The 27,102-nt window shown below is 36.6% G+C and overlaps 1 pseudogene; it reads left to right on the top strand.

Moving 5' to 3' along the window:
• The first annotated feature begins 1,525 nt into the window (after positions 1-1,525).
• LOC141544022 (E3 ubiquitin-protein ligase Mdm2-like) lies at positions 1,526-26,003 on the top strand (annotated as a pseudogene).
• Positions 26,004-27,102: the final 1,099 nt, after the last annotated feature.

Here is a 27,102-nt window from a genome sequence, read left to right as displayed (position 1 = left end):
GGCGAGTTTGAAGCCGCGGGCGGGAAGGGGAAGGAAGAACCGGAGGGGACTGGGGGGGGGGGCTCCGCGTTTGGGACTGGGAGGGGGGGCTTCGAGTCCCTGGCTGGGAGGGGGGGCTCCGTGTTTGGGACTGGGAGGGGGGGGTTCGAGTCCCTGGCTGGGGGGGGGCTTCGAGTCCCTGGCTGAGAGGGGGGCTCCGCGTTTGGGACTGGGAGGGGGGCTTCGAGTCCCTGGCTGGGAGGGGGGGCTTCGAGTCCCTGATTGGGAGGGGGGGCTCCGTGTTTGCGACTGGGAGGGGGGGCTTCGAGTCCCTGGCTGGGAGGGGGGGCTCCGCGTCCCTGACTGGGGGGGGCTACGCGTCCCTGATTGGGAGGGGGGGCTCCGTGTTTGGGACTGGGAGGGGGGGCTTCGAGTCCCTGACTGGGGGGGGGGCTTCGAGTCCCTGACTGGGAGGGGGGGCTCCGTGTTTGGGACTGGGAGGGGGGGCTTCGAGTCCCTGGCTGGGGGGGCTTCGAGTCCCTGGCTGGGAGGGGGGGCTTCGAGTCCCTGGCTGGGGGGGCTTCGAGTCCCTGGCTGGGGGGGGGGCTCCGCGTGCGGGATAAAGGTAACCGGAAGGCGGGGTCCGTGAGCGGGCGGGCTCTGGGGGGAAGGTGCCGGTTCTCCAGCAAGCCCAAATAAGAGCCCGGGTCCGGGGGCCTCCCGCCCGCCCGCGGAACCCGCTCTCGGTGTGTCCGGACCCGTCCCGGTCCCGTTCCTAAGTCCCGCCTTGTCCGCCAGTGCGGGCGTTCACCCCGGGGCCGGAGAAGCCGCTCCGGGCCGGCTTTTGTGCTTTCGGGGCTCCGGTCTCCTTTGAGATCCGAGAGTCGGGAGGCGAATTCCAACCCTAACCCTCGCGTCCTCCCCGCTAACGCCGGGAAACCGGGGCGAGGAGGGTTAAGTTTCGGGGGGAGACTTGGGGACCAGGCGCGTTGTCCTCGTCTTTGGGTCCCGAGGGACGGGAGAACCGGCGGGAGATGCAGAAGCGAAAAAGAAAGTGCGGCCCCGGGCAGCGGGAGGGCCCCCAGTTTAAAGCAGTGACCGGAGGCGGGGCGGGGGGGGGGCGGGGTGCTTGGGGTACTTAACCTAAAGCTACTACAGGATACATACAATGAGGGGCGTGGGTTGGGTTGTAACCAGTTGCTGCGTTGGGGCTTGCAGGGTTCCAGCAAACGCTTTGCAGGTGTGAGGAGCCCGTCGGGCCGCGGAACAAAGCGGGAAGGGCCGTTCTCACACTGGTTCGGATCCTGGGCTAAATTCAGGTTCTCTTGAGAAACTTCCTGGGCCCTTTCTGGTTCCGCCGTCCGGGGAAGGAGCCTTTGGTTCCCAGCGAGCCCGCGGGCCCTTCCGGCTCGTTCTCCTCCTCCGGGCTTTTGCGGCCTCGGCGCGTCTTCATTTTTCCGTTTCGGTGCAGAACGGCCCGGGCTTTCTTCTGCTCGCGTCATTCGCGCTTTTGATTTTCTGGGTTTAGGCCCCGTGCGCCTCCACAATGTCTGCAGACATAGAGAGGACCTTAAGCAGCCTGCAGATGCCGGCTTCGGAACAGGAGGCTCTGGTTAGTATCTCTGGCGCAAGTGTGGTTTGCGCGGAGCTTTCAACTAAAAGTAAATAAGATAAAATTAAAAAAAAATCATCATTTGGTTTTTCTCTTCTAAATAGATTAACTCAGGTAGACTTTGACAAAATTGTGCCCCTCAAACACTCCGGGCAGTAAAAATCAGAATCTTCATTCTGATGGTTTAATCGGGTTGCTGATAACAGCATTAACAGCAAGGGTTTTCCCTCTTTCCCCATCAAACTAGCCGAGAAATTGAAATGTATACTTTAGATTTGTGCCTTAAGTCTTAATCTTTCTCCACCACTTGTAGCTTGTTTTGAGAAGTCTTAAAATTTTTAGGTTAAGATTACTCATATGTTAAGATGTACTTTGTATTAATAGTGTATAATGCATGCCGGGAAATTAAAGAATTTTGGGAGCAATTTTTCTTTTTAAGTCTACAGTGTTTATTTTATTTTATTTTATTTATTTTTTTGTTTATTACATTTTAAGCTCCAGAAGTCTTTTTTTCCTTCTTACTTAAGGAGTCAGTCCTTTAACTTGTATATTGCCTGGCTCATAGTAGCCACTGGCTGACCGGCAAAAAAAAAGTGATCAAAATTTCAGAGGTTTGTGATCAGGCATTGACTGATTCTCTTATTATCTGTTTTGCTCTTAAGTTCTGTTTTTAAAAAGGATTATAGATAATTTCATAGAAGTTTTTGTTTACATTTATTATATTTTAAAAGTTGTTTAAAGTTGTTTTTTTAAATTAACATTTGTTTAGCATTTGAATATGAACTTGATATTTCCATAAGCACAGGGTTTATGGTTTGATCTCAAGCTGTGATCTCCTAGCTCCACAAGTTAAACAGTCTAATTGTTACTATTTGAATGGAAAAAACCCAGAACAATGTGCCCTATTGTTGTTTAATTGTGATTCCAGTGGGTTGGTAAGAACTACAAAAAAGAATTTTTTAACTAAAAGTATTCTTTTTTTTTTTTTTTTAACTAGAAGTACTTTCTTTTTTTTCTTTTTTCTTTTTCTTTCTTTTTTTTTTTTTTTTTAGGTTGGAGTTAAGTGACTTGCCCAGGGTCACACAGCTAGGTAGTGTTAAATGTCTGAGACCAGATTTGAACTCGGATCCTCCTGAATTCAGGGCTGGTGCTCTATCCACTGCGCCCCCTAGCTGCCCCCAGCTGCCCCCAGCTGCCCCCTAGCTGCCCCCTAGAAGTACTTTCTAATGAATCCTGAAGTTTTTTTTGTTTGGTTGGTTTTTTTTAGCAAGCTTTGAGTACCTATTATTTGCAAGAATCTAGTCTAATGTTGTTGGGGTTACTAAATATAAAAGAGAAGGCTCCAGTCCTTATAATTTACTGCCCAGTAGAAATTCATAAACTAAGATGATGGGGTTCTGGAAAAGTCATTTAACACCTTAAAGAATAACATGAAAGTTTTAGAAGTTATTATACTGGGGTAAGATAAATCCCAGGCCTTCCTCCCCTTTTCAAAAATTTTTACTTGAGAGTGGTAGGAATTTGTCACATTTATTTAGTAGTTTATGGTCAAATATCTCTGAAGCTGCAAAGGATCTTACAGGTCCCTATCTATAATCCAACCTTCATTTTGTAGGTGAAGAAACTGAGACCCACAGTAGTATATGACACACTCTTGGTTAAAGAGTAGTAACTTACGGAGCAGGTATTTGAGCTGAAGTCCTGTAACTCTCAAGTTTGTCAGCAAACTCTCAGGCCATAAAAAAAGCGGGGTGGCAGAAAAGAGCTTTGGCCGAGGAGAGAAGAACTAGGTTCTAGTTTGAATTCTGTTTTCAGCTCATCTCATAACCACGAAGGCAGAATGCTTCACTTCTCTGGGCCTCATTTTCCTCATCTCTAAAATTCTAAATACTGTGATTCTTTTATTTAGACTTCCATGACAGTCCATGAGGTGTCTGATTAGAGAATAGGAACTAATAGGGAATTTGTAAAGGTCATCTGGTCTTACTCCCTCATTTTACAGATGAAGAAGCAGAGGCCCCAGAAATGGCAGAGCAAAGTTTTGAATCCCAGTCTTAGGTCTCCAAATCCAGTACTACCATACCATACTTTATTGTTTCATTTATTGTGATTATTATATGTTATTAAGTACTAAGAAACTCTTGGTTGTAGAAAGATTTTGTAAGTGTTATGCATTATTTTTTATTTTCTAGGTTCGACCAAAACCATTGTTCTTGAAGTTGTTGAAGTCTGCTGGTGCACAGAAAGACACATTTACAATGAAAGAGGTAAGTTATATTCAGAGATTATAAAGGAGGTAGATTGTATTTTAAGATGAAATACAACTAAATTTCTTTTGTTCAGCCTAATGTAGCATACAGTAATGGTGGAAGAGCTGCATTGTGAAGGAATTTTTCCAGGAGCTAGGGAGATAAAATAATGGAAGGAATTTGACTCTTTTTATAAGTGTGTGGCACTTTATTATACTGCTTTTACTACTCAGTGGAAAATAGTATCAGGTTTCAAGCAGAAGACTCAGGGAAGACATAATAGGGAAGATAATGTTTGTACCTTGAGTACATTGAGCTGCTTTACCTGTGGACACTTTGTATAATATGAACTGCATTTTAACTCATGGATTATTCTTCTATTTACAGTGGTATCCCGTCCAAAGTTGTGGTCTTATCCTAAATTCTCTGCTGTGGAATTTCCTTTTCCTTTTCCTAAGTTAGAAATTTTATTCTCCCCCCCCCCTGCCGCTGGGGTTAAGTGACTTGCCCAGGGTCACACAGCTAGGAAGTATTAAATGTCTGAGACCAGATTTGAACTCGGGTCCTCCTGAATTCAGGGCTAGTGCTCTATGCACTGCACCACCTAGCTGCCCCCTAGAAATTTTATTCTCATCATGTTATTTAAAAGTAATTTTGTACTGCTGTGATCATTATACTACTCCCCTTCCCTGGGGTAATTACAATTTTCTGTAAAAGGATCTTTTTACTCCAAAAGAAGGGAGTCCTATGGTAACTAAAATGAGAGGAGACAGTAAGAGTACTTGGTCAAGTCCTTAGTTTTTTAACTTTGGTATTTCTGAAAACAAATATCCTTGAGTGTAAATAACATTTAACTTGTTCTTTCAATGAGATCCCCTGGGAGGGTGTTTTGTGTTGTTAGTGAGCAGATGGTTTCTCTCATGGTAATGTGCTCACAGGCTCTTGAGCTTTGTGACTGCAATGAACAGAAACTAGGAAAAAGATGCTAAATCAGAGTACTTAGAAAGCCCTTGCAATTGCATCACTTTTGATGGCGGTATCACTGAGAATATAGGAGATCCATCAGCTCTCTGAAACGCTTCTGGAAAAGGGCAAGATTTTGGAGGAAGGCAAAAGCTGCGCTGCTCTCACTTCCTCAGACCCACTTAATGAATCACATTTAGTGGTTAGTAATATCTTAAGGACAGTGTGATAAGTTGGAGAGCATGCAGAGAATTTTGAGTTCAGGACTGATGGTTCAGTGAAAAGAATGGGATATGTTTAGCCAGGAGAAGAGACCACTTGGGAGACATGATAGTGAGGTCCAAGCCCTGTAACATGCAATGGGCACTGACTTGTTTCCTTGGACTATACAGGGCAGAAGTAGGGACAGAGGTGGAAATTGCAAAGAGGCATTTAAGCTTTAAGAAAAAGTTTCTAATAGCTGGGCCAGGCTGGAGTGGGCTGGCTCCAGACATGACAGACTCCTTTTGGTGGAGGTCTTCAAACATAGGCTAAATGACTGCTTGTGGGGTGTGTGTTACATTGGGGATTCCTTTTGTCTTTGACTTGGATTAGAGAACTGCTCCACTTCCTCCCACTTCTCCACACCTACCCCTGAGAATACCCTAGTGGGCAGGCTGCATCCATTAGTACTCTTTTAATACATGATCTCCTTATACGCTCTGGCAGGCTCACTCCCACTTTCTCTCTCTCCTTCCCTCCGTCCCTCCCTCCTTCCATATTTATATATGTATTTTAAATAATAATATTGGTTTCTCAATATTTATAAATTTCATTTCTATTTCAGGTTTTTTTCTATCTTGGCCAGTATATAATGTCACAACAATTATATGACAAAAAGCAACAGCACATTGTTCATTGTTCAGATGATCTTCTTGGAGCTCTATTTGAGGTACCAAGCTTCTCTGTGAAAGAATCTAGGTAGGCTGCTTCTGTTGAGTCATTCCATTTAAAAATCTAGCTATAACTAGGTTTTACAAATTTAACCTCTAAGGTCATCTTTGTTTAGTGAAAAGTTTTTATAATTCTATATCATGCCAAGTGTCATGAGATAGTCTTAATTAGAAACTGTATTTTATGAAAAATTCTGAAATATGACAATTCAACTTTGCCTTATTATATCCTTACTGAACCATTAGAGGTTACTAATCACTACTGCTATAAAGAGCCTACATCTTAGCTACTTTCAAAAATACCCGTTTCCCTTTTTGACATGCTGCTATGAAAATCTTGTTTGGATATTTAAATGGAACCTAGAGACCAAGTATTTTCTTGACATCTGGAATTGATAATTTTGCTTATATGTGACATTAATTTGTTAGGTAATATTTTTTTTCCTGACAAGAGATGGATTTAATATGCAGAATAAAATATACATTTTTGGACATAGTCAATGCAAAAACACATTTTGTTTGACTATTTATGTTTGTTATAAGGGTTGTATTCTTTTCTTTTTCTTTTTTCTTTTTTTAAAATTAATTTTAAAATTATAACATTTTTGACAGTACATATGCATGGGTAATTTTTTTTTTCAATATTATCCCTTGTACTCTCTTTTGTTCCGAATTTTCCCCTCCTTCCCTCCACCCCCTCCCCTAGGTGGCAGGCAGTCTTATACATGTTAGATATGTTATAGTATATCCTAGATACAATATATGTGTTCAGAACCGAATTTTTTGTTGTTGTAAAGGAAGATTTGGATTCAGAAGTTAAAAATAACCTGGGAAGAAAAACAAAAATGCAAAGAGTTTACACTCATTTCCCAGTGTTTTTTCTCTGGGTGTAGCTGATTTTGTCCATCATTAATCAATTGGATCTGAGTAAAATCTTCTCTTTGTTGAAGAGATCCACTTCCATCAGAATACATCTTCATACAGTATCGTTGTTGAAGTGTTTAGTGATCTCCTGGTTCTGCTCATTTCACTCAGCATCAGTTCATGCACGTGTCTCCAAGCCTCTCTGTATTCCTCCTGCTGGTCATTTCTTACAGAACAATAATATTACATCCCATTCATATATCATAATTTACCTAACCATTCTCCAATGGATGGGCATCCATTCATTTTCCATTTTCTAGTCACTACAAAAAGGGCCGCCACAAACATTTTGGGACATATTAGGTCCCTTTCCCTTCTTTAATATTTCTTTGGAATATAAGCCCAGTAGTAGCACTGCTGGAAAAAAGGGTATGCTAGGTAATATTTTTTAGTATAGCTTCTGTTGTGTATCGTTTTAATTTTTAGATGATTTTAATGGATGTTTTGTCTATTGTTTACTTCCATTTTCCCATTCAGCAATTTTATTGAAATACTAACAGGCAAATTATGATGATGTTTAACTTTTCTCCTTTTTTGAGAACTAGAAATGATATGACATACATGGTAGTCTCCAAATATACTTTACATATGTCTGGTTACTTAAGTGATTTTTCTTTTTGTAGATGTGAAACTAATAGAAAAAGAGCATCAAATGACTAGCTTAAGGTTAATATTAAAGTAGAAACATAATTTGAATTTTTTTAAAGTCAAAGGTCGAAATTTTTTTCTTGTTTTGACAAATTCAGAAGAAAATGCTGAGAAGGATATAGTCTCTAAATCCTGAGACTAAAAATAGTCTTTTTTATTAGCTTACTTTTTAACACTAATTAAGGTAGGTCAATTCTTTAGATAGTTTGAATCTTGTTGGTAGTATGCTAGATTGGCCCTAATATTTCAATTCAGTTTGAAACTTGTTTAATATCAAAACCCCTTTTTCCCCCTCAATACTATTTTATTTTTCCAATCACATGTAGTTTTCAACATTGATTTTTTTTGTAAGATTTTGAGTTCCAAATTTTTCTCTCCCTTCTTCCCTTCCTCCTTCCCAAGACAACAAGCAATCTCATAAAAGTTATATATCTGCAATCATTTAAACATAATTCCAAATAGTGATGTGAAAGAAAAAAATCAAGTAGAAAGAAAAAGGAAAAAAAAAGGTGAAAATAGTATGTTTCCTTCCATCTTTATGTAGTCTCTATAGTTTTCTCTTAAACTGCAAGTGGTATTTTTCTCCCAAATCTATTGAATTTGTCTTGAATCAATGTATTGCTGAGAAGAGCTAAGTCTGTTATAGTTGATCATCTTGCTGTTACTATGTCCAGTGTTCTCCTGGTACCATAACTGGTTTAAAATGTTTTGTTTTATTCATTTGAATTCAATTATTATGCAGACTTTCCATTACAGATGTACTTTTCCCCCTCCCGTCCCCCCATCCATTTCCCCTCCAAGGAAATTATATGCCATGGTATCTAGAAACTTGATAGCAGTGGATCAACAGGGTAAGTTGATTTTGAAAGAATTCCAACGTGTTTTTTATTTTTGTTTACTCTCTAGCATTTCATAATTAGTTTTCACTAAGTACTGCATTACGTGGAGTTGTAATTTTAATAATATGGAATAATTTAATGAAACAACACAGAAATTAATATTTATGTAACATTTGATAAGTTTTAATTTATTTTCATAATGTATGAATTTTTATTCATCTGTATAAACTTCATTAACTTGGAAATTATTGATGTATTTTGAAAGTTGGATAATTTAGAAATCCTCAGTTTGTAGAAGAAATAGTGATAAATGGATTTCATGTCCTGGTTAGTAGTGCATTACTTTTTATCAGTGGTCCCAGTAGGACCATTGAATAAGTGTTTATATATTGTGTAAACTAACGGAATACCACGTGGATCACTGTATCTGGGTAAATGACAGCTTGCTCCTTAGTCCCCAGTATGTGGTTCTGTTTCAGTGTAGTCTTGATAATTCCAGATTTCCCTTGTCTAGCCAGTTCCACTTATGGTAAAAATACTTTGGGAGGTCAGATTGGTTTTAGCATTGACTTGAAATTAGCAATCACTATGTCTTTCTCATACCTGCTCCCTAACTTCTCTCTGAAATCTCTCTCCAGAAGAAGCCAAAGCCCCTTTCCTAGGTCATCTCAAGACATGAGTGCAAGAGAAGACATACTCTGTGTTTAAAGTCAAGTTAAATTAAAATTAACAAGCTCTGAGAATGCGGAGATGATAATAGTAATTGACATCTTTATGTAACACTTGTGCTTACAAAAGATCTTAAATACTATGTCATTCAGAGCTCTATTTTCTGTCTTAAATATTCCTTTTTCTCCCTAAAACAAAAATATGTAAAATTATGCCAACATAGTGGGGCATTTCACTCTTATGTGTTAATAATGATAATAAGTGACTCTTAAAATGTGACACATTTAATATCAATTAACCTTTCAATATTGGTGAGGTGTAGGGTACAATTATATACCCCATTTTAGAGGAAGATACAGGTTTAAAGATGCTAAATAACTGTCCCATGGTTATACAGCTCCCAAACTTAGCCAGAAGTATAAATTTTTATTTTTCACATTTTAAGGGGGAAATGCCATTTTAAAGAAATTTTTTTTATGTGCCACCTATTAGGAGCATATTTGACAAGGATTTCAGCTGCATAAGAGGTTCTGTCTTGTTGTTTTTCTTTAAATTATCTTTTCAAAATACCTTAGTTGTATTTTTTTTTCTTTAGAATTTGCTAGCCCAAACACATCTACAAATGAAACCAGGAATTGGCTTGAAATTGGAAGTGATCAAGAGGTGATCTTTAAACTTAATTAATATTCTATTGCAATAATCCTTTTACATTGGAAAGTATTTTTTTTTTTTTAAATCTGGATTGTATTCTTAAGCTTAGTATTTATTTAGTATTGTTGTGTTGAATACTTAGGAATCTATGCAAGAAGAGAAAGCACCAAATTTGAATGTTACACCAAGTACCTCATCCAGAAAAAGACATAGTGAAACAGGTATATAGTAATTAATATTTAACTGAATTTAAACATTTTACTTCCTTCCTACCTTGAAATTAAGGTTTACATTGATGGTAGTTGATTTAATAATCAATGCTGAAAGGATTTTTTGTTTGTCAGGCTGATGGATCTTTTGAGTTTTTTTCATCTCTTTATATGATATATGCTTATTTAGTGAACACTGGCTAATTATGTAAATTCTGTCCAATTCCTTTCCCATTAATGCATTTTAATTTTACTCTAGTATATTTAAAAAAAATTTTTTTAAACCACTGATAGGTAATTTCATTTGAGAAAATGAAAATGGAAGATCTCTTTGGATAGAAAAGTTAATGGATAAAATTATTTAAAATTACACATGTTCATACTACACTGTTTACTTCTTTTTTTAAATAATTTTTTTTCACAGTATATATGCATGAGTAATTTTTTTTTAATAATATTATCCCTTGTATTCATTTTTCCAAATTATCCCCTCCCTCCCCTTGATGACAGGCAATCCCATACATTTTACATGTGTTACAATATAACCTAGATACAATATATGTGTGTAAATCCCATTTTCTTGTTGCACATTAAGTATTAGATTCCGAAGGTATAAGTAACATGGGTAGATAGACAGTAGTGCTAACAATTTACATTCACTTCCCAGTGTTCCTTCTCTGGGTGTAGTTGTTTCTGTCCATCATTGATCAACTGGAAGTGAGTTGGATCTTCTTTATGTTGAAGATATCCACTTCCACTGTTTACTTCTTAGTAAAACAAAAATTAAGCCCACACCCTCAATATGATACACTGACATATAAATTGCTTACGTGAACTATTATACTAATATGTTACACGTCGTAAGAACAAAAAATAGAAGTTAAAGTATGATAGATAACAAACAATAGTTCACTTATTAAAAATGGTACATAAAACAGTAACATTTTTCTTTAAAACGATTGAATATACTGTATTATCTTTAAAAATCTTGATCATTTAATGTAAATAATTAATATCATTAGCAATTATAGGTAGAAATGCATATTTTACAGAATTTTAGTAGCTTCAAATTATTATGTCCTAAATGTTCTTTTTTTCCCCCCGTAACATAAAAATATGTAAAATTATGCTAATATATAATTATGCATCATGGATAATATCAGTTAACCATTCAACATTGGTGAGGTGTAGGGTACAATTATATACCCCATTCAGTAGAGAAAGAAAGTTTAAAGGTTTAAAGATACTAAGTAACTGTCCCATGGTCATTTAATAGCCAGAAATATAAATTTTTAATTTTGACATTTTAAGGGGGGAAATGCCATTTTAAAGAAATATTTTTGTGCCACTTATTAGGAGCATATTTGACAAGGATTTCAACTGCATTAGTGGTTCTGTCTTGCTGTTTTGGTTTAAATTATCTTTTTGAAACTCACCTTAGTTATATATATATATTTTTTCTTTAGCATTGGCTAGCCCAAACTCATCTACAAATGGAACCAGGTGTCCACTTGAAATTGAAAGTGATAGTGATCAAGAGGTGAGCTATAAACTTTAATATTCTACTGCAGTAATTCTTTTACACTGGAAAGTGTATGACTTGTATCTGAATTGTATTCTTAAGCTTGTATTTATTTAGTACTTTTGTGTTGAATACTTAGGAATCTTTGCAAGAAGAGAAACCAACAAATTTGAATGCTATACCAACTACCTCACCCAAAAGAACACATAGTGAAACAGGTATTTATTAATTAATATTTAACTTAATTTTAAAATTTTACTTTATTTATACCTTGAAATTAAGATTTACATTGATGATAGTTGATTTAATAATCAATGCTGAAAGGATTTTTTGTTAAGGTGGTGGCTATTTTGAGTTCTTGTCATCTTCTCTCTATATGATATATGTAGTTTATTGAACACTTACTAATTATTTAAATTTTTTTCCAATTTCTTTTCTATTAATGCATATTAATTTTACTGCAGTATGTTTTAAAAAAACACTGATAGAGGTAACTTCATTTGAGAAAATGAAAATGGAATATCTCTTTGGATAGAAATGTTAAAGGATAAAATTATTTAGAAATGTGTAAAATTACATATATTTACACTGTTTACTTCCTAGTAAATCAAAAAATTAAGCACACATCCTCAATATAATTCAATGATGTATAAATTGCTGACATGAACTATTGTACTAATATGTTATACATTATAAGATCACAAAAATTAAAGTTAAGTATGTAAAGTTAGAGTATGATAGATAAGAAGCAATAACTAAATTTTCTTTAATGGTACATAAAATTGTAATTTTTTGGTAAAAACAATTGAATATTATACTTCATTATCTTTAAAAACCTTAACATTAATAATAATGGATGAAAATGCATACTTTAAAGAATTTTAGTATCTTCAAATTATTGTGTCCTGAATGGTCTTTTTTTTTCTAAAACTAAAATATGTAAAATTATGCTAATATAGTGGGCTATTTTACTCTATGTGTTAGTAATGATGAGTGACACTTAAAATGGGTAGGGTCTAATTATATACCACATTTAGTACAGGAAGAAACAGGTTTAAAGACACTAAATAATTGTCTCATAGTCATTTAGCCTCTTAAATTTAGCCAGAAAAAAAATTAATTTTCATATTTTCAGGGGGAATATGCCATTTAAAATTTTTGGTTTTGTGGTAATATTTTTGTGCTACCTATTAGGAGCATATTTGACAGGGATTTCAACTGCATTAGAGGCTCTGTCTTGCTGTTTTTGTTTAAATGATCTTTTTGAAACACCTTAGTTATATTTTTTTTTCTTTAGAATTTGCTCGCTCAAACACATCTACAAATGAAACCAAGTGTCGCCTTGAAATTGGAAGTGATCAAGAGGTGATCTTTAAACTTTAATATTCTACTACAGTAATTCTTTTACATTGCAAAGTCTATGACTTGTATCTGAATTGTATTCTTAAGCTTAGTATTTATTTAGTACTTTTGTGTTGAATACTTAGGAATCTATGCAAGAATTGCAAGAAGAGAAAGCACCAAATTTGAATGTTACACCAAGTACCTCATCCAGAAAAAGACATAGTGAAACAGGTATATAGTAATTAATATTTAACTGAATTTAAACATTTTACTTCATTCCTATCTTGAAATTAAGGTTTACGTTGATGGTAGTTGATTTAATAATCAATGCTGAAAGGATTTTTTTGTTTGTCAGGCTGATGGATCTTTTTGAGTTCTTTTCATCTCTTTATATGATATATGCTTATTTATTGAACATTGGCTAATCATTTAAATTCTTTCCAATTTATTTCCCATTAATGCATTTTAATTTTACTGCAGTATGTTTTAAAATAGCTTTGTTTGGGGCAGCTAGGTGGCACAGTGGATAGAGCACCAGCCCTGAATTCAGGAGGACCTGAGTTCAAATCTGGTCTCAGACACTTAACACTTTCTAGCTGTGTGACCCTGGGCAAGTCACTTAACCCCAGCCTCAGAAAAACAAACAAACAAACAAAATAAATAAATAAAATAGCTTTTGTTTTATTATTTTTTTTTAACCACTGCTAGGTAACTTCATTTGAGAAAATGAAAATTGAAGATATTTTTGGATAGAAACGTTAAAGGATAAAATTATTTAGAAATGTGTAAAATTACATATATTCATAGTATGTTGTTTACTTGTTAGTAAAACAAAAAATTATGCACACACCCTCAGTATGATACATTGACATATAAATTGCTTACTTGAACTATTGTATTAATGTTATACATTATAAGAACACAAAAATAGAAGTTAAAGTATGATAACAAACAATAATTAAATTTTTAAAAAATGTTACATAAAATAGTAATATTTTTGTTTAAAGATATTGAATATACTGTATTAGCTTTGAAAATCTTGAATTGAAGGTAAATCATTAACATCATTAGTAATAATGGGTAGAAATGTATATTTTAAAGAATTTTAGTACCTTCAAATTATTTTGTTTGACTTTCTGCCTGATTTAATTACTTCGTTGTACGGTTATTTTTATCTTCTAATATGACTGATAAAGAACTACTGGTAGAAGTAAGAAAAATGACAGCTCTTCCAATTTATTCATTTGTGCCCATGCATTATTACTATCTGAAATCCATTGTTTCTTTCTGGGAATCTTTTTTAAGCTACTCGTCTATTTTGTGAGAGTTAGTCTAGTTAAACCCAGACAATATTGTAAATCCACTTATCTGGCTACAATATGTTATAATATGCTGAAAGCAAATAAAGGAATGAGGGTACCAGTCTCAGTCCTTTTGTGTGGAGTCTCTCCCACTATTCCCTTAGAACATCTCAGATTTTCCTCATGATATGTAACCTAACTTAAGTGAGAATATTGGTAATAAGCTTTATTAATTGTTAATAAAGCTTAATTTTTTTTTTTTTGGTAAAAAATAAACAGATTTAACATTTTTACATTTCAGTGGGTTATCTTGTGCATATGATCCATTGCAGGCATTGGCAACTTATCTTGGCTTTCTTTTTTCCCCGTTTTTTAAGTAGTAGAAGTGAAATCTTTTTAAAAAGTAGCTCTTGGAGCAGCTAGGTGGGGCAGTAGATAGAGCACCAGCCCTGAAGTCAGGAGGACTTGAGTTCTAATGTGACCTCAAATACTTAACACTTCCCAGGTGTATGACCTGGGCAAATCACTTAACCCCAGTTACCTCAGAAAAAAACAAACAAACAAAAAACCAAAAATAATAAAAACAAACAAACAAAAAACTTAATTTGATCTATCCTGCCAAAGAAATAAGATTGTCTAGAAATTGAATGACTAAAAGCAATTTTGCAATAAACTTTTATTCTTTTTTTTCCCCTGAGGCTGGGGTTAAATGACTTGCCCAGGGTCATACAGCTAGGTATTCTTTTCTTTTTTAAAGATAACCAATGATAAGAAAATCATATTCTAGAATACCACATTTGTCTAGATAGATGATTTAATTTAATTTTTTAATTAAAAATTATTCAATTTATATTCTCCTGTTACCTGTTTTACATTGTTTTACATTGTTTTAAAAACTTCCATTTTCTCTCTTCACCCTCCTCCCATCGAGGAGGCACATGTGAAATTATGTAAAACCTTTCCAAACAATATGTTGTAAAAAAGATTTCTGGCCTCCCTTTCCCCTCCAAAAAGAAGATAATAAAAAACCTTGAAGAAAAATAAAATTTAAAGAAATAGTATGTGTCAGTCTATATTAAGACACAATCAGTTCTTTTTCTGGATAGGGGTAGCATTTTTCATCATCATTTCAGTCTTGAATCTTTGTATTGTTGAGAATAGCAGAGTCATTCACGCCTGATCCTTTCTCGACATCGCTATTACTTTGTGCATTTCACTTTGCTTGAGTTCATGGAGGACTTTCTGGATTTTTTTTAAGGCATTCTGTTCACCCTTTCCTATAGAACGATGCTATTCCATTATAATCACATACCATAATTTATTTAGCCATTCTCCAATTGATAAGTATCCCTTCAATTTCCAATTCTTTGCCTTGAGAAAAAAAAATTTTTATGCATAGGTCAAAGGAGATGCATGATATTATAGTCCTTTGGGCATAGATCATATCTTTTCATCATTGGTCAATTGGAGAATGGCTATTTTTTATTAATTTGATCCAGTTTCCAATCATTTGAGAAATGAGAAATTCATCCGAGAAACTTGCTTCAAAATTGTTTTCACAATTACTGTTGCTAATTGTATTTACCCTTGTATACTCTATAATCTTTTCACCCTGTTCTTCCTCAAAAGTGTTTTGCTTCTCTCTACTTCCTCACTTAATATGGCCTCTTCTGTCACCTTTCCCCCCTCCCCTTCTTGTATCTCTTTCCTCTGCTATTTTCCCATAGATAAGATAGATTTCTGTACCCATAATGGATGTAACATACAAAGGATTTTTTGAAATTAAAGCTTTTTATTTTCAAACCAGATTTTAAAAGATTTTAAAAAAAAATCTCTTCATGAATTTTACACATTATTACTTATGGAGACATAGTTCTGTAAAAGACATGTTAGGTGACTTTTTAAAAGATTGAGAAGTTTCAGTAGAGCTGTTTTTTCTTTTCGAACATTTGTGTCACATTTTAGTTTATTATGCTTTTAATTCTTTTTAATGAAACAAATTTCAACATAAATGTAAATGAAGCATTTTTTTAAGATAATATTTGTATAAATTAACACAAATTTTTCTTATTTTCTTACAAAGAAAATTCCGATGATTTGTCTGGTGATAGAGACAGAAAACGGCTTAAGTCAGATAGTATGTCCCTTGCATTTGATGAAAGCTGTGCTCTATGTGTCTTAAGAGAGAGATGCTGTGAACCAAGCATTAGCGGTGACTCAACAGAAATCCCTTCAAGTTCGGTAATCCTTGTTTATTAAAATAGTTTCAATATCTTCTTCAGCAAAAATGCAGGTAAAGGTGGTTTGAAAGAACTTTTTCAAAGACAGATATGAGCTTTGCAATTGGAAATAAGATATTTTATTTAAGGAAAACAAGTGTATAAAAATATCCCGTTATTGGGGGGGTGAGTAATATTAAACTTGATGAAGATGATGAGAATTAGGTAAGGGGTAACCCCTTTTGGTTCAGCGCAAGGACACAGTTTAAATGCAGTCTAGTGGCGGTGCAGAGTCCCCTGTAAAGGAATTTACTGGCCTGAAAACCTAGATAAAAAAGGTTTATTGGAGGGGTTTGGAAGTAAGGGTAAAGGTAGAGAGACGCCAGGGCCAAAGCTGTCGCCAGGCGGACAGGAAAGGAACCCTTGGCATGGCTGATGTAAGAATGCCATGTTTGGGCTCCTGCAAAGAACGGGCTCCAGGGTTCCCCCTTTTTATAATGGGATTGTGGGGGTTGGGGAAACCTGAGCAGATCACTAGAGTGGCGCCTGGGAAAGCCCAGTTTAGCTCAGACCCGGTGGGGGCTGGGAAAGTCCGCATATCATTGGAATTTAAAAGGGTGCTTCTGGTGATCTTGAAGGTGGCTGGAGTCCCAGGTTGGAGCTTCGGCCAGGGTTGGAATGGAATGGAATTCAGTGGGTTTTTAGATAAGGGGAAAGCTGTTGGGGGGGTTGGGAATCAGAAAGGAATCTTAAAGGGACCTCAGACCACATCAGAGATCATCAAACTGACATAGATTGTAGGAACTTGTAGCAGGTTGAAAAGTTTACCAAGCAAAGGCAGATCCCTCCCTGCCACACCCCAAATTTACCTTGGATATCTAGCTCTCGGGTCTGAGAGCTGGAGCTGTTTCAACTAGTAGAGTTTGTCCATTTGTAAATCTTGTTACAATTTAAGGCTGTGCCTTTGTTTCAGCTACCAGCAGCTAAGTCATGGGTAGTTACAGTCAGCATCTACCCACCTTCCACGTATCGTGTGGTAGCTTTGAAAATGAAGTATTCTGTATGACAAAACAGTGTGAATATTTCTTGATTTCCATGTCAATGTAAGACATTTAGTACCTACTGTGTATTCAGTACTGTGGGAGATGGTGATGGAAAATTAAATCATGGCCTTGGTTTCCAATTTATCCATCTAGCTGGAGACAATGTCTTGTATTTTTGAAGTTAACTGTATTGTTTCAATTGTGTACTTAGCTATTTCACTATGTAGCTGGTTGTACCTGATCCTTGACACAATGTCTTTTAATCAGGGAACTATAAATTGAGAGCTAAAAGGTTACTTAGACATCCTCTTGATTAATTCCTTCCCAGTTGTTTCATTTCAGGATGTCTTGATGACAGGATGAATTGATTATTCAGCCTAAGTGAAGATTTTATCTGATGGAAAAATCCATCAATTTTTTAATGGGGGCTGTTGAATACTCTCATTTTTAGGAGACTTTTTTTTCTTAGTTTGAGCTAAAATTTAATGTTTTTATTTTTAAAATTTTTATCAGTTGAGGGCCAGGTAAAACAAGCATGATCTTGCCTCCACGTGGCAGTGCTTCATATGTTTAAAGATTACTGTATCCTCTAGTAAAAGTTATTTTTTTCTAGGCTAAACATTCCTATTTCCTTTAATGCGCGTTGTAGTGATTCAGAGTATTGCTGCCATCATAGTCATCCTCCAGGTTGAATATTAACTTTTCAGCATTCCTTCAAACAATGTAGTACCCAGAACTGGTTGTAATAGACTCTTCAAATGATTTGACACGCTTGTCACAGTGTAATGTAATTATCGGCACTTTGTGGTAGTACACTTTTTTGGAGTAGTCTTAACATGTGATCTCATTGATCCCAGATCAGGAGGCATCCTCTGTGGTCATGCAAATTAGCAACTATTCTGTAACTTGAAGTCTGTAGAATTGCTTGGAGCATTTACTATTTGTTCTTGAGCTGGTATCCATAGACTATATCCATGTATAGATTTCAGGTTGCCCTGATAAGACTTAAAATGGGGGGAAAAATTAACAGATTTATTTTCACCCAATTTCTAAATAAAATTTTCCATTTTCTTCAATTACTTTAAAATATTCTTCTGGGGGGCGCATGGGTTTTGCTAGACTGCTAGGGTGGGCAGGCACAATACAAAAAGGTTAGGGACTTCTTCACTGGAACATGCTGCTGCTCATTGGATACTTTTACTCCCTTCACTGATAGTAAGTAATTCTTCTGGATTATTTTTCTGTTCTTTAACTGGTTTCAGACCTTTGATCATTCTGTGTAATTTAGGGTGTCTGTGGCTTCATTAAAACCTTAGTCTACTTTCATCAGATTCTTTAGAACTGGGCTCAAAATTTACTCATTCAAACTTGGATCCCCCAATTCCACCCCTGCTTGGAGGGTTTTTTATGAATAGTCTCCATCTAGATTAACATGAATAATAGAATAAAATGACATGGCTAGTTATTTGAATTTGCTGGGCAAGCTCTCTGGTAAGTGCGCGAATTTTGTAAATTGGACCATTCTTTTACCTCTCCTAGTTCACCCTGAAATCTCATTTATTAAACTGTTTATGTTTTGAAGTCTACACCAAGTATGATTAAACACCAAGTGTGCACAAGTCTTGTGCTAGGTTTTGTGGGGGAGGGAGGTCAGATAATGTGGAGATCAGTTACTGTCCTCAAATATGTAATCTACTGGGAAAATAAGATTCACCTCTGAAAAGTGGATAAGGAAGTAGACTATTGAGGCCTAAGGGATAATTCAGACAAGTCACAATCATTCACAGAACCCAGATCATTTTCAAATGTGTGACTGGTAAAACTTCCCGGGAACATGCTACTTGAGCTGGTCCTCAAGGACTGGAGAAGTACAGGATGTGATGGGGAAGGAGCAAAGTGAAACAAGAAGAAAGGTTGAAGGTCGGCAGAGGCTCCATGGAGTTGGATTTTGAGATTATCAAGGGTTTTGAACATTCGCATGATAGAATGCCAGGATAAAAGAGTATGTTTAGGTTTATACCTATTTAGTACAAGGAAAATATTTTAGGAAGATTTAGTCTGATACACTGATTAGATTTGAAGGGGGGGAGAAGAGGATTGAACAAGTAAAGGGAGGGAAATTAGGAAGTTATAGATCATTTTTTGGCTTGAGTTAATATTCCTTTTCTTTTGTTTAGGATGTTGATACTAGTATATTACATGAAGATTCAGAAGATTCAGTTGCAGAACGACTCGGTGTTGAGTTTGAAGTTGAATCTAATGATTCCGAAGATTATAGTCACAATGAAGAAGGACAAGAACTCTCAGATGAAAATGATGGGGTAGATTTTTTTTTTTAATCTACCTGCTTAAGGAATTGGTTAAGTGTTTTCTATGTTGAGTGCTTTTGTACAGCAAATTGAACTTTTAATTCCAACTTGAATGTAATGAATCTCTTAAAATCCCTTTAATTTCTTTTTTTTAAACTCTGTTACCCTCATGAGTAGAAGAAAACCTCATGTTGATTGTATTTGAAAGCATACAGTCTGTTTCCCTTGTAACTGAGAAGTAGATAACAAACATTGTCATGCCCATTTTATAGATAAAGGTTAAAAAGGTGAAATTGCTTGCCCTCCCCTCACATCCAAGTGGCAGAGCTGGTCAGGACTCCCTCCTCTGCTCCCATGTCACCTTTCTGTTTGGTTGAGGGTTCTTCATAGTCAGAACACAACTTGTATTAAATCTAAAAAACTTGTCTGGATAAAAATGAAGTAATGAAGTTGTATTAATGGAGTTTTGGGGCTTTATTTTAGGTATGCCAGATACAGCAGGCAGAGGAAAATGACACCGACTCATCCAATGAAGACCCTGAAATAGCCTTAGCTCTAAGTATAAACTTTTCATTTTTTGTGATACCCCCCCCCAAATAATTGGAAATGAGGTATGAATTTAGGGTTAGGATTAGAAAAATGTTTCTACTCTTTTTTAAGAGGTAAAAATTTGTAAAATTTGCTTAATTTTTAACATTACAATACATATTAATGACTTAAAGCTGTCATTTCTTTTTTTAAATTTTTTATCTAATAGTTTTTATTTACCAGGTATTTGCATGGGTAATTTTACAACAATGACAATTGCCAAATCATTTGTTCCAATTTTTCCCCTACTTACTCCCCCCCCCCAAGATGGCAGGTTGACCAATATATGTTAAATATGTTAGAGTATAAATTAAATACAATATATGTATACATGACCAAACAGTTGTTTTGCTGAATAAAAAGAATCGGACTTTGAAATAGTGTACATTTAGCCTGTGAAGGAAATCCAAAATGCAGACGGACAAGATTAGAGGGATTGGGAATTCCATGTAGTGGTTCATAGTGATCTCCCAGAGTTCTTTCTCTGAGCGTAGCTGGTTCAGTTCATCACTGCTCTATTGGAGCTGATTTGGTTCATCTCATTGTTGGGGAGGGCACGTCCATCCGAATTGATCATCATACAGTATTGTAGAAGTATATGTTGATCTCCTGGTCCTGCTCATTTCACTCAGCATCAGTTCATGTAAGTGTCTCCAGGCCTTTCTGTTGGTCATTTCTTACAGAACACTAATATTCCATAATATTCATATACCACAATTTATTCAGCCAATCTCCACTTGATGGGCATCCACATACTTTCCAGTTTTTGGCCACCACAAAGAGGGCTGCTGCGAAGGTCCGGGCTAGCTCCTCTGAAGGGCTCAGAATCAGTCCTTGTCAGGATAAACAAAAGTCCTTGCCCCACGTTGTGGGCACCGATATGTAATGTCCTGTGGTCTCCAGAAACTGCCCATCGCTCTCTGGGAGGAGAACTGCTGTCTCAACTCAATCTCTTGGCCGCCATCTCTGACCTAGAGGAGAGACTCCTTCCTCCAGAGAGTCGCCCCAACTCTGGCCCAGACAAGACTCTCTCCTTGCTCAATGGTGTCTTCTTTTATCTCCCCAGAGAATGGACGTGGGATAACGCAAGGGCTTGTGGGAAGACTACTTCTACCAATGAACTTGCTCCTTTTAAACATTAAGCTCCTCCCCAGGAGTTCAGAGGGGTAAAACTCCCCTTAAAGGCCTGAACTAGAGAATTGTTAAGTACGACTTAGCACTTAGTAAGACCCTAACAGGCTGCCACAAACATTCTTGCACATACAGGTCCCTTTGCCTTCTTTAAGATCTCTTTTGGATATAAGCCCAGTAGCAATGCTGCTGGATCAAAGGGTATGCACAGTTTGATAACTTCTTGAGCACAGTTCCCAAATTGCTCTCCAGAATGGCTGGATGTATTTGCAGTTCCACCAACAATGTATCAGTGTCCCTGTTTATCTACATCCCCTCCAACATTCTGCATTACCTTTCCCTGTCATTCTAGCCAATCTGACAGGTGTGTATTGGTATCTCAGAGTTGTCGGGAGGCATTTAGGGTTAGGGTTAACATTTCTCTGATTAATAATGATTTGGAGAAAGCTGTCATTTCTAGCTATATGTTTGTTGGTTTATTGGAGCACAGTTAAATTTTTTTCTTAAATGTTCATTTTTATATTACGTATTTAGAAGATTACCTCTTTTTTAATTAACTCATGTGGAGAAAAATTTTGTTCGTTAAACCATGCGATTCTAACTACTTATTTGGTTAATATTGCCAGTTAGTTTTCCCTTATAAGAAAAAATTAGTATGAGAAGAGATGATACACACTGTAAAGATATCTGTGCTTCCTTGAGCGATCCATCACTTTGCAGAGGACAAGGCTGCGGAGGAGGATGACTCAAGATTCAGTTAGAATCCTTGTGCCAGGAAGCTTCTAAAGCAGGTAGACCTCCATGGGCAACTTAGGGAAGGACGTGGGCAAGCAAGTTGAGGAGACTTCTATGAATTTGTGATGTGTATTCCTGTTAAAAGGCACGTCCAAATCATTGAGATCACAAATCTATTTGGAAATGATAAAAACACAATCATAATGTATGACTTGGAAAGATTTATTTTAATTTCATTGTAATGTTGGAAAACAAAAAATTTGTTTCTTAATATTGATATATTGAGGCTGAGTTGTTTGAAAAGTTTCACATAATGTCCTGTATATAAATATTTTGAAGTCACTAATCTATTTTGAAGTACATCATCTAGGAAGAACATAATCAGTAGTTTTATCTCATCCTGAATATTATATACTCTTATAATTTTAAAAGAACTTAGTGAAAATGATTTTATAACTTTTTTTTAAATTTCATTTTACTATTGCAAGAAAGCATTATAGACGCTGGGCAAGCTTAGTTTTGTTTAGATGATGTTTTTTAAAGCAGTCAGTCTTGTGTTTTTTTTTTTTTGGTGGTCCATTGATGTCAAACTAAAAATGGGTCACTGAGCTGTACATCAGGATTTCTATGGGCTACATGTTGACTTAATTTATGTTATCTGCTTTATTGCATTTATTTTGTAACTTTTCCCAGTTTTTTTTTAATCTGGTCCAGGGAGTTTTGGGGAGTGTGGTGCATCCCTGAGATGTGTATTTGACATCTCTGGTCTAATCTCTGAACTCTGTAGGTCAGAGAATTTTGCTTTTAGCTATCCATTGTTTGCATCATTCCTTCCTAATTCTCTGCCTCTCTTCAGACTGAACCGTATTTGTTTGTCAGTGAATCAAGTTTCAGGTTTTTCTTATTCTTTTGATTTCCATTGTTGTCTTATGTATGGTTCTATGTATCTTGGCATCTTTTCATGCAGTTCTTCCAAAGTTATTCTCAAAGTTACTTCCAGGGCAACACTGTTCTGCTGCATTTATATACTACAATTTGATGACTCAGCAGTCTCTTCTTGCCCACTACACAAAGTTCTGAATAGGAACATATGCATTGAGCACTTGCCTTTTCTACCTGTGTCTCACACTTTTTTCTCTCATGGCCTCAGGGCTCCGGCTAAACTGGATTACTTGCTGTCTTGTATCTCATTGCTTTTGTTCAGGGCATTTCCTGTTCCTCACATGTCCATCTGCTTAAGTGGTACAGTGAATAATAGAGTGCTGGGCCTGGAGTTAGGGGGATCCGAGTTCACTTCTAGCTGGAAATCACTGGTTGTGTGACCCTGGGCAAGTCACATGTTCTCTGCCTGACTCAGTTTTCCCCAGTATCAAATGGGTGTTAATAATAGCACCTACCTTGCAGGGTTATTGTGAGGATCAAGTGAGGTAATATTTACAAAGAATACTTAGCTTTTTACACAAACTTTTTTTTTTTTTTTCTATTCTTGTTTCTTGTAAGCAGAGGCCTTCACTAAAGTCTTAATGTAATGCTTTGTTATAACATTATACAATGATCCTGACTTCTCACAAGTTATTCCACTAAGACTGGGGCTCTAGCAGATTCTTACCAAGGCAAGAAGTCTAGACCCAAGTGAAGGGTCCTCTAGCTTAGGACCAAGCTAAGTAAATTTAGAGAAGTTTGTCAGCAGAAGCGATAAATTTGGGAGACTACTAGTAACTCATTAAACCTTGAGGTAAGGAAGAGTTATATTTATGTTTACATTTGAGATGTGTGGGGTACGGAGACCGGAACCCAAAATTGACTACTGGCAGACTACTCAAAGTGAAGGTAGGAGAAGCGGCAAGTCCAGAATGAGCAGGGCCGCCTTACAGAAGCAGAGAGCTCCCTTAAACAAGCAAGTGCTACCCAACCCTCTCAAAGAAACCCCCTGATGCAAAGCTTTTTATATGGTGGGTGTGGGGATAATAGGCTGAGGAGAGATCACGTGATTTCTAAGAAAGGAAAACAGGGCGCTAAGGCTTCCCTTACTTTAGGGGACAGTCTCTGAGAAGCCACATGGCTTGGCCCACCCAAGCGAGATTATGCTACATGGGGGAAATCATAGCTCTCTGAAGTATAAGAAACATTAAAGTTAAGCCTAGCGTTCAACAGGAAGAGAAGAGATTGCTGACTGTCTCTTATACCTCTAGGGTAGGTAGAGCAAAGCAATTGATAAACTTACAGACGAGCAATTGATAAACTTACAGATGAGCAACTGTTTAGCAGCCCCCGAACCTATTCTAACCTATTCTAAAATATTTTCTCTTCCAAACGTTCACTTTCTGAATGTTTCCACTTCACTTTGTCCCAGAAATAACTAAGGATTCATTCAATTTGCAAGCCTTTGAAAAAAAAAGAAAGAAAGAAATGCAGGGATGACTCTAGGAGGTTTCCAGGGCTCAGAGTCATTACATTGCTTTAATTCAGGCTTTCTTCCTAACACATCTTGGATTCAAAGTTTTGTTTCAAGTGGAAATAGCATAGTGAATTTGGGAACATGAAGAACATTGGAGGGCACATGTGAGTGAAACAAACACCAAGATGGATCACATTAGGACACCAGGAAGATTTACCAAGAGATGAGAGAAAAACGCTCAGGGATCATGAAGAAGATGTGAAAGACAAGCTTCACTTAAAGCTCGCCTCCACTCTGCAAAGGAACTAGGCTGTCCATTAGATGATTTCTATACATAATTCTAGCCACCCTCTCAGCCTTTTCCACCTTTACATTGTTTGGTATCTAGTAATATTAATTAAAGTGTATTCTAGATAAAGTAGACGTCTCTGAATTAGGCCTGCAAACCTAGTTTCTAAATTCCAGTATTTCTAGGAGAACATTAATTCTTTTCAAAAAGTCAATTTGTAACAATTCATACAAACCATTTGTAAGGTGAGAAACTATCTGTGAATAGAATTTGACCAGTTTCCTATAAATTGCTTTCATCTCTGTTTTGCCCAAAAAGGCAGGGGGAAGAAGGAGGAAATGGCTGCTAAGAGTTTCTTCTGAATAGACATGGTAGCTGATGGATATTAGGAGATCCTGCCAGAAATAGAGATGAATTCCTATGAAAAAAAGATCTACAACTAACAGAATTTAGAATGTCTCACTATAAAGTTTCTAAAAGGTGAAACTAGATAATCACAATTTCAGTTTCAGAAGGCAGTTGCTAAGAGTTAAAGGTAGGGCAGAATTTGAGATATTGCAAAATAATCTACAAAATCTTTTTTTTTTTTTTTTTAGAACTTTTTACCCTCAAAACATATGCATGGATAATCTCTCAATATTGACCCCCGCATAGCTCCCCTTCTCAGACTTTCCCCTTCTTTCCTCATCCCTCCCCCAGGTGGCAAGCGATCCAGTACATGTTAAACCTGTCAAAATATATGTCAAATCCAATATGTGCTATCTTCTTTCTATGGCAAAACAGCCATTTCTTAATAAAGAGACCGAGTACATTGTTATAGCTAGCATTGTTATGCATAGATATTTAAGAACCATTGAGACTGATTCTACTTCTTATTTCATTGCAGGATTATTGGAAATGTCCTTCATGTGACAAACTAAATCCTCCACTTCCACCACATTGTCGCAGATATTGGACTTCATGAGAAAAATTGGCTGCCTGAGGAGAAAGGTGAAGTTTTGCATAAAGGCACACTAGAAAATCCCACACAAGGGGAAGAAGAGGGCTTTGATGTTCCAGATTGTAAGAACAATAAAATCAGTGACTCTTAAGAATCATGTGTTGAGGAAAGTGATGAAAAGATAGTACAGACATCAGACTCCCGAGAGAGTGAGGATTATTCCCAGCCATCAACATCTAAAAGTATCATGTGTAGTAGTCAGGAAGATACTGGAGAATTTGAGAGAAAAGAAGCACAAGACAAAGAAAAAATACGGGATCTTTTCTTCCCCCTAGCACGGTAGAGCTCTGTGTTATCTGTCAGAGCCGACGTAATGATGGTTGCATTATCCATGGAAGGACAGGACATCTTATGGCATGTTTTACATGTCTAAGAAATTGAAAAAGATTAAAAAGCCTTGTCCAGTGTGCAGGAAGCCAGTTCAAGTGGTTGTGTTAACTTTTCTCTAAATGTGTTGTACTCAAATTGGAACTGTAGAATCCTGTACCTGAAATACTCTTTAGAATGTTCACACATGGCTGTGAAATTTATTTAAAATTTTATTTTTGTACCTTTTTTTCTGACAACATGAGTATTTTAGTTGTCTCTAGTGCAGTTTGCATTTTGGAAAGGATTTTTTTATTCTTTTCCTTGAGGGAAAAAAATTTGGTTACTAGGTTTTTCCGTTTTTGTATTCTTTTTATTGGTATTCATTTGTATTACTTATAGAGACAGCAGGGTATGTGGATAGAATACTAGTCTGGACAGATAACACATTGAACACTTGAAACTAATTTGACCCATGATGAATCCCTCAACCAACCTCCTTGTGCCTTAGGCGATTCTTAAGATTTATTTTCTAAGTCAGATAATTTTAGAGTAAGTCATCCACACTTATATTGGGTTTGGGGAAACTATAGCTCATTTACTGTGTGTGTCATTAAGAATTACTAGTTTGACGAGTGACTAGTTCTATTTGTTAAATAGCTCTCCTCTTCTGGAGTTTGGGAGCGTTAGGGTTTTTGAACAATTTGTGTAAATGATTAAGTATTATTTAGGTTTAATATTGTTGGGGAAAGGTAATGATGATTCGGGAAAGGTAATGATGATTCGGGAAAATGCTTGCTTTTGAATTGCAAATAAGGTACTCTTCAGATTTCCGATTCTTTGAAGTTTTATCTGGTCTGAGTTCCAAAAATACAGAAAATATCTGCTGATGAAAACCTGTTAGTTTATTTATTACTTCAAGCTCCTTTGCTATTGTGTATGTAAATACAATCTTTTGTGGAGCCCCTTGTAATTCGTTGTTTTTACATCTTTTTGCACTAGAAGGGCCACAGTCTTTTTAAGGCCTCCAGTGCTATTTAGCATTGACCTTTTGACTGAATATTAGCACAGACCTCACTTAAAGTTTGGTTTGGAGTTGGAAATCGGTGTTGTTTTTTTTTTTTCCCTACCAAGTTGAAAGTAATTCAGATATGACTGAATGAATATATTGTTTTGGTTTGGATAAATGGCCTTGCGTGTGGGTGTCTTTGAGTTTTAATGCAAACTTAATATTGGAAGCTG

This window comes from Sminthopsis crassicaudata, chromosome 5 (genome assembly GCF_048593235.1).
Source record: "Sminthopsis crassicaudata isolate SCR6 chromosome 5, ASM4859323v1, whole genome shotgun sequence".
NCBI classification, from domain to species: domain Eukaryota; kingdom Metazoa; phylum Chordata; class Mammalia; order Dasyuromorphia; family Dasyuridae; genus Sminthopsis; species Sminthopsis crassicaudata.
The sequence above is the reverse complement of the archived record's forward strand: the minus strand, read 5'-3'. Positions and strand labels throughout refer to the sequence as shown.